The sequence below is a fragment of the Oncorhynchus gorbuscha genome, linkage group LG18 (assembly GCF_021184085.1).
Source record: "Oncorhynchus gorbuscha isolate QuinsamMale2020 ecotype Even-year linkage group LG18, OgorEven_v1.0, whole genome shotgun sequence".
NCBI lineage: Eukaryota > Metazoa > Chordata > Actinopteri > Salmoniformes > Salmonidae > Oncorhynchus > Oncorhynchus gorbuscha.
This window is the reverse complement of record NC_060190.1, coordinates 31,332,355-31,354,099: the sequence shown is the minus strand read 5'-3', so window position 1 is coordinate 31,354,099 and position 21,745 is coordinate 31,332,355. Positions and strand designations below refer to the sequence as shown.

At 40.7% G+C, this 21,745-nt stretch overlaps 1 protein-coding gene across 1 annotated transcript in view; it reads left to right on the top strand.

Annotated features, from left to right (window-relative positions):
* Nucleotides 1-11,117: 11,117 nt before the first annotated feature.
* The window catches only part of raly (RALY heterogeneous nuclear ribonucleoprotein), a 161,873-nt gene continuing 151,245 nt past the window's right edge, over nucleotides 11,118-21,745 (top strand). Inside the window, exons 1-2 of the mRNA XM_046312482.1 lie at nucleotides 11,118-11,208; nucleotides 13,978-14,062. The gene's annotated coding sequence lies outside the window, so the exon portion shown is untranslated. The remainder of the gene's footprint in view (nucleotides 11,209-13,977; nucleotides 14,063-21,745) is intronic.

Genomic DNA, 21,745 nt, shown 5'->3' with positions numbered 1-21,745 from the left:
CATCGACGGGGCTGTAGTGGAGCAGGTTGAGAGCTTCAAATTCCTTGGTGTCCACATCAACAACAAACTAGGTTGGTCCAAACACACCAAGACATTCGTGAAGAGGGCACGACAAAGCCTATTCCCCCTCAGGAAACTAAAAAGATTTGGCATGGGTCCTCAAAAGGTTCTACAGCTGCAACATCGAGAGCATCCTGACCAGTTGCATCACTGCCTGGTACGGCAATTGCTCGGCCTCCGACCGCAAGGCACTTCAGAGGGTAGTGCGTACGGCCAGTACATTACTGGGGCTAAGCTGCCTGCCATCCAGGACCTCTACACCAGGCGGTGTCAGTGGAAGGCCCTAAAAATGGTCAAAGACCCCAGCCACCCCAGTCATAGACTGTCTCTCTACTACCGCATGGCAAGCGGTACGGGAGTGCCAAGTCTAGGACAAAAGGCCTTCTGAACAGGTAACCATTATGGTTAACCGGACTATTTGCATTGTGTCCCTCCCCCCAAACCCCTCTTTTACGCTGCTGCTACTCTCTGTTTATCTTATATTCTTAGTCACTTTAACTATACATTCATGTGCATACTACCTCAATTGGCCCGACCAACTAGTGCTCCCGCACATTGGCTAATCGGGCTATCTGCATTGTGTTCCACCACCCGCCAACCACTATTTTTACGCTTCTGCTCTCTCTTTTCATCATATATACACAGTCACTTTAACGATACCCAAATGTACATACTACCTCAATAAGCCTGACTAACTGGTGTCTATATATAGCCTTGCTACTCTTTTTTCAAATGTCTTTCTACTGTTTTTTATTTATTACTTTACTTACCTACACACACACACCTTTTTTGGCACCATTGGTTAGAGCCTGTAAGTAAGCATTTCACTGTAAGGTTTACACCTGTTGTATTCGGCGCACGTGACAAATAAACTTTGATTTGATTTGATAGACATAGAACTACCTATTATATGATAGAATTTCGTATTCCAGATGTTATATTGAACATTATACATATTGAGTTCATCAACTTGTAGTTCTAAACCCGTAGTTCTAAACCCGTAGTTCTACGGGTTTAGACGTGTAGTTCTAAATTAGTTACCTCTGGTTCATTCCGCCATTCCTATTGGGAAAATGAAAGCAAAAAGAATAGGGTTTGGGATAAACGCCGAAAGTAAGTTTTGAGGTTAAATAACAGGTCACAGGCTTAGGAGATCTTACACTGTATGTTTTGTTCAATGAGATAATATCAGTCAATTAACATGACCTTTATTAATTATGAAGCCTTTATGTGCTTTGTGCCTATTTACATTTGTTTTACATAAATGCTTTAAAATTCTCAAAAGGTGATGCTAATCTTCATAAGCTAACTCATAGAACAAAACGTATAAAATCTCCTAAGCCTGTGTTTACCACAGACTTTTATTTTGGTGTTTGTCCAAAAACCATGAACTTTTCCCACAGGCTTTGTCCAACAAACCATGGCGGAGTTAGTGCCTACAAAAAAACACCATTACTATTTTTCTCAATTCTATGGAACTAAAACAATGATTTGTTGCATAGGCTGGCTTTTCAATGAGAATGCTTTGAATTGAGGTTTGGGTACCGGCATTGAGACAGCTCAGTATCCAGGCCATTACACACCCACACACACAGAGGACCTTGCTGATAAAATAGGGAGATGTCAAATACAAGCTAAAGACTCCATATTTACAGATGTACACACATCATTAAAGTACAACATTTGCCTCAACAATACGAAGGACAAATATGTCCCGACTGTGCGGTTGCAAACCCAAATTGTTACTTCCACTCCCTTGTTAGAGTTAATGTTATCATTTACGGTTTAGCAGAGTAGGAAGTAAAGGGCATAAAGTGGGCAATAAGGGGTAAAGATTGGATATCCAGAATTCATCAGCCATCTCCTTTTCTAGAGGGTCACGGTAGAAATTAGTTGGAAATGTTTTGGGTAGTGACACCCAAGTGATTATATCATTAATACACATATACAGTGAGGGGGAAAAAGTATTTGATCCCCTGATGATTTTGTACGTTTGCCCACTGACAAATAAATGATCAGTCTATAATTTTAATGGTAGGTTTATTTGAACAGTGAGAGACAGAATAACAACAAAAAAATCCATATAAAAAAAATGTCAAAAATCCATGTCAAAATTGTTAGAAATTGATTTGCATTTTATTGAGGGACCAATCTTCGGTGAGAACCTCCTTCCCTCAGCCAGGGCATTGAAAATGGGTCGTGGATGGGTATTCCAGCATGACAATGACCCAAAACACACGGCCAAGGCAACAAAGGAGTGGCTCAAGAACAAGCACATTAAAGGTCCTGGAGTGGCCTAGCCAGAATCCTATTGAGAACTTGTGAGCCCTTCTCAAATGTGAGATTTACAGTGTGGGAAGACAATACACCTCTTTGAACAGAATTTGCGAGGCTGTGGTTGCTGCTTCAGATAAAGTTGATCGTGAACAGATCAAGAAACTGTCAGACTCCATGGATGGAAGTCTCATGGCAGTTGTTGAAAAGAAGGGAGGCTATATTGGTCACTGAATATTTCTGAAAGGCCAAAAATATTATTTCATTGTCATTTTGTGTAACTTATTTGTTACACTTACTCTAAAAAATAAAGTGAGTTGGTAGAAATAAATGTTGTAATTTAGTTGCCTAATAATTCTGCACACTAATAGTTGCCTAATAATTCTGCACACATATATTCCCCTGAGAAAGACAAAACTCACTTTTCCTTTGTTAAACATTCAGGTTTGAGGTTCAATAGCATTTTGGATTGACTGAGAGCATTTGTTCAACAAGAGTGTTTGTTCAACAAGAAAATTAATCCTGAGGAATACAAGTTGTCTAATAATTGTGCACACAGTGTATATTACACTACTTTTGACTAGATCCCTATAGGCCATGCACTGAATAGGGAATGGGGTGTCATATGAGATGCAGACAGTATGAATCTGTTATTCAATGTGTTTATATGGGATAATAGCCGAATAAGGCCAAATTCAATGTTATATCAATAAGAAATGTTGATACCTTGGGAGTGTTTATTAATTAAATTAATCCAAACATGTGTTCTTGCACAAAGGAAAAGGTTTATCTTACCTTAGCAGGGATGTCCTGATACAGATTAATATTGAGATACTGCCCAGCTTGAAGGCCATTGTGTGAATCAGAACCAATGACGTTCTAAATCAGACTACGAAAATAAAGCTCACTGAACATTTTGATCACACAGTGTTCCATTATTTATCAAAGGGCAGTGGATACAATCACTCGTCTAATGGAGAGTAAGTGTCTTCTATTGCCAAATTTAATTTTGTAAATAATTGCCACCTTGTATGTTCAATACAAATGATCCGAGCCAGAAATTTGCCCATGACAAATATACTTCCCTGAAATGGTCACGAAATAATAGGGTGCATGCGCCCCTCTCTTTGGGTAATAACGGGTCCATGAGCGTTCCGTTGAGATTGGCAGAGGATAATGATGATGACCGCACATGGTTCCTTGAGACTGCAATGCATATCTGCCAAGTCCATTATGATACGGCCTGGCACACAGCAAAATGGATAAATACATAGTTCCTTAGCTGTCTTTTTTTTGTTCCCCTGAGACCATTAAGAACAATTGTGACAGCAGGAACAGCAAGGAACCATACTGGTGAGTGCACTTAATAATGTTGATCCGGGAACATAAAAGACATGCCATTTAGGTTTATAAAAAGACAGTTACAAAATCCCTGGGGTAGGGAGATGGCATAGTCTCGATGTTCGAGTTGGCAGGCTTTTTTGTGATTGTCAGGTAACTTTGCCTTTATCTCTGAAATATGTTGGTCCATAGTTTCCATTGTGATAATGCTGTGCACTTATATTTCTACCATATGGATGGAGGAGTTGTAGAGTCATACTGCTGCAACATACACTGAGTGTACAAAACATTAGGAACATAACAGGTGAATCCAGTTGATAGCTATGATCCCTTATTGATGTCACTTAAATCCACTTCAATTAGTGTAGCTGAAGGGGAGGAGACAGGTTAAAGAATCATTTTTAAGCCTTGAGACAACTGAGACATTGATTGTGTATGTGTGCCATTCCGAGTGTGAATGGGCAAGACAAAAGATTTAGGTGCCTTTGAATGGGGTGTGGTAGTAGGTGCTAGGCGCACCGGTTTGAGTGTGTCAAGGACTGGAACACTGCTGGGTTTTTCATGCTCAACAGTTTCCTGTGTGTATCAAGAATGGTCTACCACCCAAAGGATATCCAGCCAACTTGACACAAATGTGGGAAGCATTGGAGTCACAGGAGGTTGGTGGCACCTTAATTGGGGAGAACGGGCTCGTGTTAATGACTGTAGCGGAATTAGTGGAATGGTAAATAAAACACATGGTTTCCAGGTGTTTTACATTCCATTTGCACCGTTCCGGCCATTATTATGAGCCATTCTCCCCTCAGCAGCCTCCTGTGATTGGAGTCAACATGGGCCAGCATCCCTGGAACGCTTTCGACACCTTGTAGATTCCATGCCCCGACGAATTGAGGCTGTTCTGAGGGCAAAAGGGAGTACAACTCAATATTAGGAAGGTGTTCCTAATGTTTTGTACATACTATTTCTCATTTGTGATTGTAACCTATATATTTCTAGTCAAACCATAAAGAAGGCATTCAAATAACTCACATTTTGTTCCCTTTGAGAATGCAAAAGCAGACATCCAGCAGCATTTTTCAAATAACTGTCCTGCACATTTTTTGTTTCCTTTGTTCCCCCATACATTCCCATTTATTTTAAGACGGTAGCTAGGTAATCCACTGGACTTGAGAACAAATCTACTCCCCAAATGATCCCAACCAGAAGTTGTTTGTGGTTGGTATGTCGGGTTGATGTATACATGCACTAACTATTTGTGTTGCATGCAAAAATGTCCTGGAGGACATTCCATCTCTGCAAACTTGGACCTCACTACCATAGCTGTGATGTGTGTTTAGATTGCTTGACAGCCTTCATAATTCCAATACTAGTTTGTATCTCTAATTCATTCCAGTACACTATGACAACTAGGGCAGTTTGAATGTCTGCAAGGAAAGATATAGATCCTCATTTAAATATCAATGCGACAGACTATTACATATCTTTGCTTGAACATGAAACTCATTTTCAGGTGTAGTGGGGAAAAATATTGAAATGTAGATAAAAAAGCATGATTGATAAAGATCAACCACAAATGCGTGTCTTTCTCCTCTTTTGCCATTTTGGATTCATTTCAGATATGCTCTGTTGTTGGATTGGTGGCTAGGCTTCATCTCAATTTCAGGAAGTCAAATGTCCTGTCAAATGTCCTCGCTTTATGAATTATTTGCCTAATGGAAGGTGTCTAGAGTGAATACAGTAAATCAGTGCATGGAATAAGTATCTCAGGACTTGAAAAATCCCAGTACTGATCTTATCTCTTCGTTAAGGTTAGGCTTTAAGTAGTGGGTGACAATGGGGAAAGAATTAAATAACTATTTATATTAATACATCAAAATACATATTTTCTATCTTAATGTGATAACTCTGTTGTTGCAGAGAATTTTCCTCATAGCAGGAAATGCAAACAGTAGTATATTCAGGGTTTACAGAGGCTCTAAAGTCTGAAAAAATTGATCAACCCCTACCAAAATGTAAATGTATTATAATTCAAATTTCCTGTTGCTTCAGGATTATTTTCCTGCTGTGAGAATTGGAGTCAAATTAAGATGGCGCATCTGTACCATTGACTATACCGAGTAATAAATGGCACCATTTAGGCCCTCGACAAAATAGTATAATAAATAGCACCCAATATTTCCTATTTGGACTGCAGCCGTAGAAGTAGGAGAGGGAGAGCTGCTTCCCCCTCATGGAGGAGTTGTGGTTGAGGACATGGTTGAGGACTAATTAAAGCCTATCATATTCTACTCAAATAGCACATGGTTGTCATGTGACAGGAGAGAGAGGAGAGAAAGCTGTAGGGAAGCCAGAGATGGCTTTTATTTTCCGATTTTGCACGAAATGGAAAGCTCACGTCCCTGATATTTTAGTGCTCCTTTTTGAGTGCGACGTGAGTGTTTTTTTTTGCTGCTGTATTAATGATGCACAATATTCTATACAGATTTATTCAGTGCCCTGAAAATGAGAGGCAGTATCTCGCCAGCTTTTATAATGTGCAGTGGCATAGTCTATGACAGACAAATGGCTAATACTTGCTTGTTTAATAATTCAATGTATTCTAAAAAATGTCTTTAGACGAAACAGTATTTATGATGGTGGCCTTCAAGTGGACTGGTATCATACAAATGGTTGGGTCCTTGAGTAGCCTATCTATAACAACTCTCTGATGATGAATTATGGCTTTGAGATACAAACAGGCAAAATTACAATGATGGAATGGATAAGCAGGTTAAAGCTAGAGAGGATACACCCAATGTTTGTAAAAGCCTTTATGGAAATGACTAGTCAATGTTACACAAGGTTTAGTGTTAGGCATTTCCTTCTACATCACATTTATGTGTTGTAAGCACATCCCTATGCTAAAACTTGATGTAATTGAGTTTTACAATAAGGAATTAATTTGGGAATACACAATCTCTGTTTTCACTGAAGTAAACCAATGATCACATTATTTCCCCAACCCACAGTAGCTGCATGGCTTTAAAACCAACACAATGCATGTCCCTTAAAAGGGCAAAAGCTTGAGTCCTGAGCTATTGTTGGTTGTAATTGACTTCTGAACTGCTTGTAGCCCTCAGATCTCTAAAGTGTAATCCTGGACCCTTAATTTACCATAGTTGTGCACTGCATAACAATTTCTACAACATAATCCTTTATTTTTTCCAATCATTTTTAATAGGATCTCCTTTGTAAAGGTCCTCCAAACCTAACAAGATTCAATGAAATTAAATTAAATGTTATTTGTCACATGCGCAGAGGTGTAGATCTTACAGTGAAATGCTTACTTACAAGCCCTTAACCAGCCGATAAAAAGTGGTCAGATGAAGCAGATGCTAAACTACAGGACTGTTTTGCAAGCACAGATTGGAATATGTTCCGGGATTCTTCCAATAGCATTGAGGAGTGCATTACATCAGTCACTGGCTTTATCAATAAGTACATTGAGGACGTCGTCCAAACAGTGACTGTATGTACATACCCCAACCAGAAGCCATGGATTACAGGCAACATGCGCACTGAGCCAAAGGGTAAAGCTGCTGCTTTCAAGCAGCAGGACTCTAACCCGGACGCTTTAAAAGAAATCCCGCTATGCCCTCAGATGAACCATCAAACAGGCAAAGCGACAATACAGGACTAAGATTGAATCGTACTACACCGGCTCCGACGCTCATCGGATGTGACAGGGCTTGCAAACTACCATAGTACCAAAGAGCTGTCAAAGGCCACCAGAAACAAAATTGTACCAGGCTGGGAAGACTGAATCTGCAATAGGTAAGCAGCTTGGTTTGAAGAAATCAACTGTGGGAGCAATTATTAGGAAATGGAAGACATACAAGACCACTTATAATCTCCCTCGATCTGGGGCTCCACACAAGATCTCACCCCGTGGGGTCAAAATGATCACAAGAACGGTGAGCAAAAATCCCAGAACCACACGGGGGGACCTAGTGAATGATCTGCAGAGAGCGGGGACCAAAGTAACAAAGCCTACCGTCAGCAAGGGCATTGAAGATTAAACGTGGCTGGGTTTTTCAGCATGAGAGCTGGGACCAAAGTAACAAAGCCTTCCATCAGCAAGGGCATTGAAGATTAAACGTGGCTGGGCAACAAAGGAGTGGCTTTGTAAGAAGCATTTCAAGGTCCTGGAGTGGCCTAGCCAGTCTCCAGATCTTAACCCCATAGAAAATCTTTGGAGGGAGTTGAAAGTCCATGTTGCCCAGCAACAGCCCCAAAACATCACTGCTCTAGAGGAGATCTGCATGGAGGAATGGGACAAAATACCAGCAACAGTGTGTGAAAACCTTATGAAGACTTACAGAAAACGTTTGACCTCTGTCATTGCCAACAAAGGGTATATAACAAAGTTGTCATGTTTTGTCATTGGTTATCATGTCTTGTCTCTGTGCTTCCCTTCTATTCATTTCCCTCTGCTGGTCTTATTAGGTTCTTTCTCTCTTTCTATCCCTCTCTCCCCCTCCCTCTCTCCCTCTCTCGCTCTCTCTCTCTATCGTTCCGTTCCTGCTCCCAGCTGTTCCTCATTCTCCTAACTACCTCATTTATTATTTTCACACCTGTCCCCTATTTTGCCCTCTGATTAGAGTCCCTATTTCTCCCTCTGTTTTCCGCTTCTGTCCTTGTCGGATCCTCGTTTGATGTTCGCTGTTCTTGTCCTCGTTCCGTCCTGTCATGTTTTTTGCCTTCTTCAGATGCTGCGTGTGAGCAGGTGTCTTGATCAGCTACGGCCTGCGCCTTCCCGAAGCGACCTGCAGTCTGTGGTCGCATCTTCAGTTTGTTCCCCTCTACTGTCTAGAGGGTTTCTGTATTCCTGGTTTGACTTGGAATAAACTCTGTTTCTGTAAAGTCGTTTTTGGGTCCTCATTCACCTGCATAACAAAAGTATTGAGATAAACTTTTGTTATTGACCAAATACTTATTTTCCACCATAATTTGCAAATAAATTCATTAAAAATCCTACAGTGTGATTTTCTGGATTTTTTTCTTCTCATTTTGTCTGTCATAGTTGAAGTGTACCTATGATGAAAATTACAGGCCTCTCATCTTTTTAAGTGGGAGAACTTGCACAATTCGTGGCTGACTAAATACTTTTTTGCCCCACTGTACTTTACCTCAGACAAGCAAAACCTTAAGACTTCATTAATATTAGATTTCGTGCACCAGCTGATGTTTATAAACATACATAGACCGCTACCCTTTGTCTTACCAGAGGTAGCTGTTCTATCTTCTATTTTATCCATGTTGTCATTCAGCCATGACTAGGTGAAACATAAGATATTACTGTTTGTAATGTCCAGTTGGTAGGATATTCGTGATCGTAGCTCTTCTAATTTGTTATCCAATGATTGTACGTTGGCTAATAAGACTGATGGTAGAGGCAGATGACCCATTCGCTGTCAGATCCTTATAAGGCACCCCGACCTACATCCTCGATATCTCCATCTCTTTCTCCCGTGAATGACAGGGAATAGGGCCTTGTCGGGTGTCTGAAGTAAATCCATCGCATCCGACTCTTTAAAGAAAAAATCTTTGTCCAGTACGAGGGGAGTAATATTTTGTTCTGATATCCAGAAGCTCTTTTCGGTCATAAGAGATGGTGGCATTGTCCTATGGCACACTATAGGGTGTCATAAGACTATTAGTGTTTGATATAGACTCGGTGCTTAGTGGAATCCTTTCGACAAACTGCTCCTATATCACTGTTGAAAGTCGTGTGATGTGTACATCCATCATGCCATACGTCTTATATTTTCATGTTAGGCCACATTAAGGCATATTTTTTTTGTTTCAGTCCTAAGACCAGAGGCTTGGCTAACACTGTCACGGTGTACATTTAAACCGAAACACCAAGACAAGTAAAGTTAAACAGTTGAGTAAGCCTGTGAGATTTTACATCCACACATGGATAACGTGCCCTTAATTCTGGCTGTGCATGTCTCTGACTGGCATGGCCCTTTGCTGACTCCCCCTTGCCTGGTATGGGCGGTGCGTGCGTGGCTGTGCACACACCCGTGTGCACGTGTGCGTCGATGCAAGAGAGACGAAGAGGGCACTGTAGAGCTAGACACTGCTGTAAGATGAGAGCATCTTTTGCGGTCTGAACACTGAGAAAATTAACCCTGGGCAGCCAGACTGCTAACCATAGCCACAGAAAGTAGGAGTACTGCAGCACACCCTGCAAAAAAATCTAACCCCCCCCCCGCCCGACCCCCACCCCCAAACTACTTTCCGTGGCTATGCTGCTAACACTACTGTTTCGGGGTAGTGTTAGACACTCCCATCAGCTCGCTGCAAAGCCAAGGAGCACTGGCCCTCAGTTCACTCTGCACAAAACCTTAGCAGCATGGAGGACCATGCCAATGGATTTATACTGCACTGAACTCATTTCAAATGTCTTGTAATCTCTGTGCAGAGCTATAGTTGAGTGGTAGCACTCCTAGCACAAGTCCCATGCAATTATTCCCACTGGTGACCAAGGTTCAATCCTCTGGTTGATCACCCTTCCCACTGTACCCTCTTCTGATTTTCATACTATCTCAATAAAATGTTTAAAAAACATATATTCTCCAATTGATTATAGCCCATAAATGGACACTTGAGTTGGTGTATTTCAGTTACTGCACCATTTGATTAAAAGTGCCCGAAAACAGCCAACACAGTACATGATCCTTTACTTAGATTTGTGTGAAATTGTTAGATATTACTTGTTAGAAGATATTGCTGGACTATTGAACTAGAAGAGCAAGCATTTCGCTACATCAACAATAACATCTGCTAAACACGTGTATGTGACCAATACATTCTAATTTGATCCTAAAATTGCATATTAGAATAGACTGCAGTCATTCACTGATTCAGTGATGGTCGACCAAGATCAGGATTATAGCTGTATAAAGTTATGTCCCTCTTAAGTATTCACATGGTAATGGCAGGTACAGTGCAATTACAGTGTATAATTGTTACATTACCTGTTCGTAACAATACAAACTAAATATAAGCAGACCATTTGTAAACCAACTCAAATCAATTCCGTTGAAAAATGAGATTATGCAAGCCACTAACAGGTAGGATAACCGTGCTAAGCACAAACAAATTACGACATTACATTGTACCTCAGCAGTCAACTGCAGTCATTCGAATTGTGATTTGTGTTTACACAATTTGAAATGGGAAACAAAGTTAAAAATGTTATTTCATATAAATGATAATCAACATTTCACATGGTTTTCATGGGGGTGAATAGTCTTTGCCTCAATCATGCGGTGGGAATGGAACTTTCAGTGCACTGTGCAGAGACAGATCCCTTGTTTCCACCCCTATGGTAAAGAAATGGTTTGCTCCATGCAGATAGTGGCTCTTTGCTGAATTTCACTACAGTCGGTGCTTGCCTTGCTGCCGTGACAGTACTGTACCTTTTTCTGCGTCTGTTGATCTCTTATTGCTCTTTGAACAATTTTACTCTTGACATTTTCCTTGGTGAGTAATTTCTTCCCCTCTTACCTTTTCTTTTTTTCTTCTTTTTCTCTATTTTTGTTCCTCTTTATTTTGTTATATTTTTCCATTTCAGTGCCTCAATTCTCACAGATTTTTAAATTTTTTAAATGCATTTTGACTTTTGGATAGCTCGCTATTGACTTATAATTACAGTGTCCGAGGAAAGAATGTATGTGTCTTTACTCTCTTACAAAATGTGCATTACGAATAGGACATATAGCCTATCTATGTGTTGGGAGGAATTTATATTTCCAATAATCAGCAATCTGTTTTCATGTTCTCTATTTTACTTCCAAATGACTGTCATTGATTTTTGGTGTGCAGGTTTTTCTAAGCCTACAAAAAGTAACCCAATGACACACTGACCAGGTATACAATGTTTTTTGTTGTTGTTATTCTTCTGGTGTATCTCCGTTTGAGGTTATTAACCATTTTTCTTTTTAAGATGATATATATATATATATATATATTATTTTTATCGCTATTTTCATTAAAGTAGTTCATGCAGCTAGATATGCGTGTGGCTCAACGTGAAAGATTAAATGCAAAATGAACATAAGGCATTAACTCCTTCTTATTTATGTATTGTGTTCTTATATAGAACGTTCCATTGTACTTTGACTGATAGTTTTTTTGTTTTTCACTATGCTAACTAAGAAACAATTTTCTCCAAACATGATGGCTAGAATTTCATATGGGGTTTCTCTCATAGAACAAATTTCACCAACAGTCCAAATAGTTCATGTCAATACAATACTAATGATCCGACACTGCAGATAGGCTATTCATGCAGCTGACTGATGACACAGGGCAATGAGAAAGCTTAGCCCGAAGACAGCCATGGTATTTGCAGATCTGTCATCATCATTATTTAGTGTTTTACCCTAATGCATCTATTATTTGTGGATGCTGTGCTGTCAAATGTTTTGTGCTCCACCTCTGCCCTGATAGAATGTCTTTCCCTTCAACTGGCGGTAACCCCATGCTTCTATAGGGTTATCCATCAAAAATACATAATTACAATGTAATGTATGAAGCAAGAGTGGAGACGGACCCATTGAATTATAGCAGAAGCATTCATTTTGTGGAGGTGACGAAAGGGCAAACATTCCAGGGTCATTTTTTACAGAAAATGTATCATTATTTAGCTACCTCTGCATTATCAGTATCTGTCACTATACTGTATTTACAAAGGCGTCGCAACTGCTTAACCCCATCCTGACCAATTCAGTACCAGTATGAAAATAACAGACCTGGGTCCAAAAAGTATTTATTTTCTTTCAAGTACTTTACCTGCGTTTAATCATGCTTTAGTTGTGCTTTAGTTGTGCTTTAGTTGTTGAATGGAATAGTCCCAAAAGTGCAAACCCTGTCCACCTGGCACTTCTGGCAGGTTCACTCAAATGCTCCAAGTGCTTTAAAGAAAACAAATACTTTTTGGACCCAAGTCTGAAAAACATGAAACTGTTGAATGACTGTTTCTGAGAGTGGGACGCCTGCTAAACTGAGCTAAACTTGTTTAAATATAAGTCAAGGTGTTTTAATGTAGGGCTTCATTTTGGGCCAGGGAATGCTTTTAAAATGACTCAGACATACTGGTACAGACATACTCCCGTAGATATGCATCACGTAGCTTATCATTCCAAGTCTTCTTCTCTTAAGTCTGTTAATTGCTAAGGCTCTCATTGACTGAAGAAGATTCCCATTAAGAGTGATTAAAGTGCATGCATCCCAAGTCCAATTTTAATCAAAGAAATGTCGTCTTACTGAATATGGCATGAACAACCAAAATGGTTCTGAGAAGATAAACCAAATTTTTGAGTTAATTGACCTGATAATTAATTTAAGCACTCCATGAGACATAAATGTGTTTTTCATATAAAACTGAATGACAGATGTTGTGTTTTTGACTGTCATTTTTCCAGCAGTAATGTTCACTGTCACCAGGGACAGAAGTGTTAAAATCTCGGTGAAAGCATAACAGAAGTATAGCAACCGTGTGAAGTGTAAGGGAATTTTAAATGGAAAGCTCAGGTGTATTGCCTTAGGCAAGAGCAGGCTGCCACTTCTTTGCAGGGGTCTGGGCTGAAAATGACAGGTGTTTGATCCTTTGATCTTCAGCAGGTTCTTCCAGGAGCTAACTCCAATTCACGTTGTAGAGAAAGTATGTCTTCTATCGTGTGCAAAATCCAGTGGGTAGTAACTTTTTTTCTTAAGCACGATGATCGAATATTTTCAACATAGAGCATGTGTTATGATACGGCCATGTTTTGAGGAGCATGGTTGGGTTCTGGACAGACCAGACCTCACTCTTTGATCAACAGTACTCCTACGGGTTACCTTCGAGCTTTGGAAAACACGAGTCCCCAGATCACTTGTTTCTAACCAACATACATTGCAGTAGCACTGTACGCTACAAATAAATATGTGTAGCCTATTAGTAAGAGATTCACCAAAAGATGTTGCCTAACTATCTTTTCCCTGGTGAAAGCCATCAACACATGCAACATATCCTCTTTAAATAGGACAGAATATTGGCACATACGGGGGGGGGGGTCATTCAATATTTGCAATGTAAAGCTCTGTAGGGAATAATATTTTATCATCCAGATGCTGCAGCAGTAATCCTGGACTCCCTAATTGAATCCACAGGGTGTTTTTAGTGATAAGGTCTCAGGTGAGCCTCTGCTGCGACAGGTTACGTCTCTGTAGTGAAATCACTCTGCTTATCATGCTTCTTTTAAATTGCAGGATTCCATTGTACAGTCCCGGGCTGAGAGCACTGGGACCAAGCATCTAGTATCAGACCTCCTCGTTACCTGGTCAGAGTAGACAGGTATGTGCAGTGGCTTTAATAACCAATACAGTATTAGGAACCTAACAATAGTCTGAGCAGTGATATATTGAACATTTAGGAAATATGTCATATGTTGGTTGTTATCTGGTCAGATAAGCAGATTTACAACCAGTTTAAGTATTTTCGGGTTGCTCAAATTGTTTTTACAAAATAGTATACAACTAGTATACAACTGGACCATGTTGCCATACTGACGTCCCGTTTTGGCCGCTAAGATGCTGTCACTAAATGTTCTATGACAATAACACTCACATTTTCATTGTAACTGGAATGAAATTGTCCAACATGGCAGCAATGGAGGAAGTGCATGAAGATGACCACAAATGCCTCGTTTGCCATATGTCTCTATGTTACTCTTTCTTTGTATCGACATTAGCATGATGCCTATTCTAGCTCCAAGACAGCAGCAATTTTAAAAAGTATATTGTGCTAATTTATTGGTGCATTTGAACCATGTCGCGCCCCATAGTTTAAAGACTCGGTGGTAAAACAATGACATCATACAGTATCTGTGCTCTGCCATCTTTATACATGTTCGCCATTGAAATATAACATTTGTTACAATGTAACAGTAGGTTATACCAGCTATAAGGACTAGCCTTTTGAAAATAATTTGAATGTTCTATATGGTCCTGTCGTATGACTGGTGGCAGTACTTCGACTGGGCACCCCCATTTTATGTTAAAACTACACTGGTCATGGTGTTGATATTTTTGGCGTTAAAACAAAACTAAATGGAGTAAATATCCAACTCTCAGAGTTGCTTAAATTGAACTCCAATTGCCATTTTACTATTTTCAGTGTTGTTTTTAATGAACTCTCTTGTCATTGTAAACTTTTTTATTGTGAATTAACAATCAAGGAGAGAACATTTCTCTTTCAGTTTAGTTAATTAGAGTTATAAGGATGTACACGTTTATTTGAATATTTCACGTTAAGGTGGTTTGAAATTTTTGGAAGCCAACTTGCAGGAAGATATCCAGCTCTTTTATATAATTTACAACTTGCAATCAGAATGCCTGTGAAAGTAAGGATGAAATGGTGTACATGAAGACTACCTACAGCATGTAAACTGGAACAACAATCTTACCAATGGTTGCTATAAATACAACCACTTACAGATTGGATTAGTTTAGAAAAATGCATGTTTCTGATCTGTGTGTAGATTAAGATTTAAAAAACAATCAATGTACATGTGAAAACACACAATGAAACAAACAATTAAACAAATCAACAAGGCATGCTGGGAAATATTAGGCCTCTCACACATTTGTGGATAACTCCATAGATTTAACTCCCTTGCCCAATCCCAAATCGGCCCCGAGAGCCTACACTTTACGCAATTGTGGAGATCTGAGACGATTTGACAGGTGAAACTTTCACCTAGCCTATCAGAGGACAAGGTTATCAAATCAAATCAAATGTATTTGTCACATACACATGGTTAGCAGATGTTAATGCGAGTGTAGCGAAATGCTTGTGCTTCTAGTTCCGACAATGCAGTAATAACCAACGAGTAGTCTAACCTAACAATTCCAAAACTACTAACTTATACACACACAAGTGTAAAGGGATAAACAATATGTACATAAAGATATATGAATGAGTGATGGTACAGAACGGCATAGGCAAGATGCAGTAGATGGTATCGAGTACAGTACACATATGACATGAGAAATGTAGGGTATGTAAACAAAGTGGCATAGTTTAAAGTGGCTAGTGATTCATGTATGACATAAAGATGCAGTAGATTATATAGGGTACAGTATATACATCAAATCAAATGTATTTATATAGCCCTTCGTACATCAGCTGATATCTCAAAGTGCTGTACAGAAACCCAGCCTAAAACCCCAAACAGCAAGCAATGCAGGTGTAGAAGCACAGTGTCTAGGAAAAACTCCATAGAAAAGGCCAAAACCTAGGAAGAAACCTAGAGAGGAACCAGGCTATGTGGGGTGGCCAGTCCTCTTCTGGCTGTGCCGGATAGAGATTATAACAGAACATGGCCAAGATGTTCAAATGTTCATAAATTACCAGCATGGTCAAATAATAATAATAATCACAGGCAGAACAGTTGACACTGGAGCAGCAGCATGGCCAGGTGGACTGGGGACAGCAAGGAGTCATCATGTCAGGTAGTCCTGAGGCATGGTCCTAGGGCTCAGGTCCTCCGAGAGAGAGAAAGAAAGAGAGAATTAGAGAGAGCATACTTAAATTCACACAGGACACCGGATAGGACAGGAGAAGTACTCCAAATATAACAAACTGACCCTAGCCCTCCGACACAAACTACTGCAGCATAAATACTGGAGGCTGAGACAGGAGGGTCAGGAGACACTGTGGCCCCATCCGAGGACACCCCTGGACAGGGCCAAACAGGAAGGATATAACCCCACCCACTTTGCCAAAGCACAGCCCCCACATCACTAGAGGGATATCTTCAACCACCAACTTACCATCATGAGACAAGGCAAAGTATAGCCCACAAAGATCTCCGCCACGCCATACATATGAGATGAGTAAATGTAGGGTATGTAAACATTATATTAAGTAGTATTGTTTAAAGTGGCTAGTGATATATTTTGCATCAATTCCCATTATGAAAGTGGCTGGAGTTGAGTGAGTGTGTTGGCAGCAGCCACTCAATGCTGGCCTTGAGATAGCAACTGTTTTTCAGTCTCTCGGTCCCTGCTTTGATGCACCTGTACTGACCTCGCCTTCTGGATGATAGCGGGGTGAACAGGCAGTGGCTTGGGTTGTTGTTGTCCTTGATGATCTTTATGGCCTTCCTGTGACATCGGGTGGTGTAGGTGTCCTGGAGGGCAGGTAGTTTGCCCCCGGTGATGCGTTGTGCAGACCTCACTACCCTCTGGAGAGCCTTACGGTTGTGGACGGAGCAGTTGCCGTACCAGGCGGTGATACAGCCCGACAGGGTGCTCTCGATTGTGCATCTGTAGAAGTTTGTGAGTGCTTTTGGTGACAAGACAAATTTCTTCAGCCTGCTGAGGTTGAAGAGGCACTGCTGTGCCTTCTTCACCACGCTGTGAGTGGACCAATTCAGTTTGTCTGTGATGTATATGCCGAGGAACTTAAAACTTACTACCCTCTCCACTACTGTCCCATCGATGTGGATAGGGGGGTGCTCCCTCTCCTTTGTTTTGTTGACGTTGAGTCTGAGGTTATTTTCCTGACACCACACTCCAAGGGCCCTCACCTCCTCCCTGTAGGCCGTCTCGTCGTTGTTGGTAATCAAGCCTACCACTATTGTGTCGTCTGCAAACTTTATGATTGAGTTGGAGGCGTGCATGGCCACGCAGTCATGGGTGAACAGGGAGTACAGGAGAGGACTCAGAACGCACTCTTGTGGGGCCCCAGTGTTGAGGATCAGCGGGGTGGAGATGTTGTTACCTACCCTCACCACCTGGGGGCGGCCCGTCAGGAAGTCCAGTACCCAATTGCACAGGGCGGGGTCGAGACCCAGGCTCTCGAGCTTAATGACAAGTTTGGAGGGTACTATGATGTTAAATGCTGAGCTGTAGTCGATGAACAGCATTCTCACATAGGTATTCCTCTTGTCCAGATGGGTTAGGGCAGTGAGCAGTGTGGTTGAAATTGCATCATCTGTGGACCTATTTGGGTGGTAAGCAAATTGAAGTGGGTCTAGGGTGTCAGGTAGGGTGGAGGTGATATGGTCGTTGACTAGTTTCTCAAAGCACTTCATGATGACGGATGTGAGTGCTACGGGGCAGTAGTCGTTTAGCTCAGTTACCTGGGACAATGGTGGCCCTCTTGAAGCATGTTTGAACATCAGAACATCCGTAAACACACCAGCCAGCTGGTCTGCGCATGCTCTGAGGACACGGCTGGGGATGCAGTCTGGGTCTGCAGCCTTGCGAGGGTTAACATGTTAAAAATGTTTCCTCACGCCAGGTTTTGGTTGCGGACCGTGTCAGAAAATCCTCACAGATCTCCACAATTGCGTAAAGTGTAGGTGCATATGGTGTGGGGTCTAGGGGTCAAATTGGGATTGGGTTCCTGTTTCTGGTTACTCTTATTAATGGAGTAAAAAGTACTCCTTCCAGTTATCAACACTAACTCCAGGGAGCGTATCAATCTCCTGAAGAGATTCCCAATCGAGTCAATTTAACCCATATTTTTTTATCACTGTGATTTGTACTATCCTTGATTTACTGTGCATATTGATTGCTTTCGACCAAATAAAACAAGGAATATATTAATTCAATTCTCCTAGCTCAGACACATCCCCTCACATTTCTGTAATACTGAATACAGGATTATTTGGTCACACTTTACATAATGTATAATTGTTACATTGACAATATTGTTCTTTCAATTTATTTAAGTAATTGCAATGTGACAACATGTACTATGTAACAACATAATACAATGTTGTTAGTGTAATTACAGAGTTGCTACAAAGGCATAAGAGCAATTCATGTAACTGGGCACAATAGTTAAGAACACCATTTCATTTCTTCCTATGAGTCGTTTCCTGTATCAAAGTTTGCCACGTGCAACATACCTCAGGTTGATAATTTGACCCACCTGTCCTATCCAATTACATAATTCAAGAACATAACACACACACACACACACACACACACACACACACACACACACACACACACACACACACACACACACACACACACACACACACACACACACACACACACACACACACACACACACACACACACACACACACACACACACACACACACGAACAACACACACACACACACGAACACACACACACACACACACGAACACACACACACACACACACGAACACACACACACACACACACACACACACACACACACACACACACACACACACACACACACACACACACACACACACACACACACACACACACACACATATACAGTGGGGAGAACAAGTATTTGATACACTCCCAATTTTGCAGGTTTTCCTACTTACAAAGCATGTAGAGGCCTGTAATTTTTATCATAGGTACACTTCAACTGTGAGAGACAGAATCTAAAACAAAAATCCAGAAAATCACATTGTATGATTTTTAAGTAATTAATTTGCATTTTATTGCATGACATAAGTATTTGATACATCAGAAAGGCAGAACTTAATATTTGGTACAGAAACATTTGTTTGCAATTACAGAGATCATACATTTCCTATAGTTCTAGACCAGGTTTGCACACACTGCAGCAGGGATTTTGGCCCTCTCCTCCATACATACCTTCTCCAGATCCTTCAGGTTTCGGGGCTGTCGCTGGGCAAAACGGACTTTCAGCTCACTCCAAAGATGTTCTATTGGGTTCAGTACCAGTCAAAAGTTGACACACCTACTAATTGTTTAGGTTTTTCTTTAATTTTACTATTTTCTATATTGTAGAATAATAATCAAGACCATTAAATATCACATACTGTATGGAATCAGATAGTAACCAAAAATCTGTTAATCAAATCGAAATGTATTTTTTATTTGAGATTCTTCAAAAGAGCCACCCTTTGCCTTGATGACAACTTTAGTCACCTGGAATACATTTCAAATAACAGGTGCGCCTTGTTAAAAGCTCATTTGTGGAGTCGAAAAAACCAGCAAGCTCTACTACCGGACAGCCCTTCTTTGTCTTCACCCATTCAGCATCATTCACACCCTCTTAAGCTTCAGCCCCTCCCATCTCTTTAAGGGTTGATCTGAGCATTCTTTAGTAACAACAGAAGTTAATTCTTAGGGCTGCAATCCCGGTAACGGGATATGATATGACAACAGCCAGTGAAAGTGCAGGGCGCCAAATTCAAAACGACATTATTTATGTCCAAGTAGCTATTTTCGTTAGCTCATTAGGTACACATATCCAAACGCTCATGCTTGTCCAGCCGAACGTTGGACAAAAACTTTATTAAGTTATATTACAGGTCGAAGAAACATTTCAAACTAAGTATAGAATCAATCTTTAGGGTGTTGTTATCATAAATATTAAATAAAGTTCCAACCGGAGAATTCCTTTCTGTCTAGAGAAGCAATGGAACGCAAGTCAGTATCATGTGGAATGCACGTGACCAGGAAATGGCTCTCTGCCAGTAACCTGACTCAGTCAGCTCTTATTCAGGCCAACAACACAGTAGAAGCCTCATTCAAGTTTCTAAAGACGGTTGACATTATTGGAAGCCCTAGGAAGTGCAACTTCATCCATATCTCAATGTGAATTCAATAGGGCCTGGGTTGAAAATCGGATTTCACTTCCTGTTCAGATTTCTTCTCAGGTTTTTGTCTGCCATGTGAGTTCTGTTATACTCAGACATCATTCAAACAGTTTGAGAAACTTCAGAGTGTTTTCTATCCAATACTACTACTACTAATAATAATATACATATATTAGCAACTGAGACTGAGGAGCAGGCCGTTTACTCTGGGCACCTTTCATCCAAGCTACTCAATACTGCCCCTGCAGCCATAAGAAGTTTTAAGCACCCCTGTAAAGGCCATTATTTAAAATAGCTACAGTTGAAGTCGGAAGTTTACATGCACCATAGCCAAATACATTAACAATCCGTTTTTCACAATTCCTGACATTCAATCGTAGTAATAAAAAAATCCCAGTTTTAGGTCAGTTAAGATCACCACTTTATTTTAAGAATGTGAAATGTCAGAATAATAGTAGAGAGAATGATTTATTTCATCACCTTCCGAGTGGGTCAGAAGTTTACATACACTCAATTAGTATTTGGTAGCATTGCCTTTAAATTGTTTATCTTGTGTCAAATGTTGTTTCGGGTAGCCTTCCACAAGCTTCCCACAATAAGTTGTTCAAATTTTGTCCCATTCCTCCTGACAGAGCTGGTGTAACTGAGTCCGGTTTGTAGGCCTCCTTCCTCGCACAAGCCTTTTCAGTTCTGCCCACAAATCCTTTTCTATAGGATTGAGGTCAGGGCTTTGTGATGGCCACTCCGATATCTTGACTTTGTTGTGCTTAAGCCATTTTGGCAGAAATTTGGAAGATCCATTTGCGAGGAAGCTTTAACTTTAACTGATGTCTTGAGATGTTGCTTCAATATATCCACATAATTTTCCTGCCTCATCATGCCATCTATTTTGTCAAGTGCACCAGTCCATCCTGCAGCAAAGCACCCCCACAGCATGATGCTGCCACCCCGTGCTTCACGGTTAGGATGGTGTTCTTCGGCTTGCAACTCTCCCCCTTTTTCCTCCAAACATAACGATGGTCATTATGGCCAATCAGCTCGATTTTTGTTTCATCAGACCAGTACAGTCTTTGTCCCCATGTGCAGTTGCAAACCGTAGTCTGGCTTTTTTATGGCAGTTTTGGAGCAGTGGCTTCTTCCTTGCTGAGCGGCCATGCAGGTTATGTCGATATAGGACTCGGTTTACTGTGGGTATAGATACCTTTGTACCTGTTTCCTCCAGCATCTTCACAAGGTCCTTTGCTGATGTTCTGGGATTGATTTGCACTTTTCGCACCAAAGTACATTCATCTCTAGGAGACAGAACACGTCTCCTTCCAGAGTGGTATGACGGCTGCGTGGTCCCATGGTGTTTATACTTGCGTATTATTGTTTGTACAGATGAACGTGGTACCTTAGGGTTGAACCAGACTTGTGGACGTCTTGGCTGATTTCTTTTGATT